Here is a 909-nt window from a genome sequence, read left to right as displayed (position 1 = left end):
AGGGAAAGTGAATCAAAACTTCAAGCTCAGAAAAGGCCAAGACAAAGAAGAAGGCAGTGCATGATGAAGTCAGACCGCGAGGTGCCGGCTTTAGCTTGAAATACTGTTGCACAGTCATTCAGCTTCTAACAGAGAAAGCCAGTGAGCAGGGTGCTAGACCTGCAGAGATACACTCAGACACGACTAGGGTAAAAGCTGAGCACAATCTGGGACAAATGACGGGAGTGTTCAGTGACAGTAACCTTGAATTGGATGAGGAAATGGCTTACAGTGCTGTAGGTGTCAACGTCCACATTACTGGTGTATAATTATGGATCTAATCCTCAGCAAAGAGCACTGTTATCCAGAGTCAGTCACGCTTAAAGCAAAGCAATGCCTAAACCTAAGGGCCAAGAGTGATGTTTAATGGAACCAAGTGGAAATGATCTAGCTATCAAAGCTGAAATCAGAACATGTGTCTTGAAGTCTGCTTGCAGCTTGTCCACGGAACTCAAGGAGTCGGAACTCTTTGTAGTTTCTTTCTTTTTAAAATGGGCAGATTTGAAAAACTCTGCAAATTTCCTATGCCCCAGTTCAGAAATGGCAAGGCACACCTTAAATCCTAACCTATGGAGACTCATAAAGAGAAGGAAAAGTCTTGAAAGGTCATTTACCATTGTGATACCTTTGCCCAAAACATACTGGTCTACAAATTTCCCTACTTTAAAATCAGCCAATGAGGCAGTCCTGTCCTGGGTCCCTCTTCCGAGGCAGGGCAAGGTACAAATTGAAGGCAGAAAACAAAAATGATGAAACATCATTAAAATTTTAAAAACAAGGAGAAGTTGCCACGTGTCCTACAAAGGATAAATAAAAACAATCTCCCTTCCAAAACAGCTTACAGATTTCTCTCTGATAATTCCATCGGGG

This window comes from Meleagris gallopavo, chromosome 10 (genome assembly GCF_000146605.3).
Source record: "Meleagris gallopavo isolate NT-WF06-2002-E0010 breed Aviagen turkey brand Nicholas breeding stock chromosome 10, Turkey_5.1, whole genome shotgun sequence".
In the NCBI taxonomy this organism is placed as follows: Eukaryota; Metazoa; Chordata; class Aves; order Galliformes; family Phasianidae; genus Meleagris; species Meleagris gallopavo.
This window is presented reverse-complemented; position numbering follows the sequence as displayed.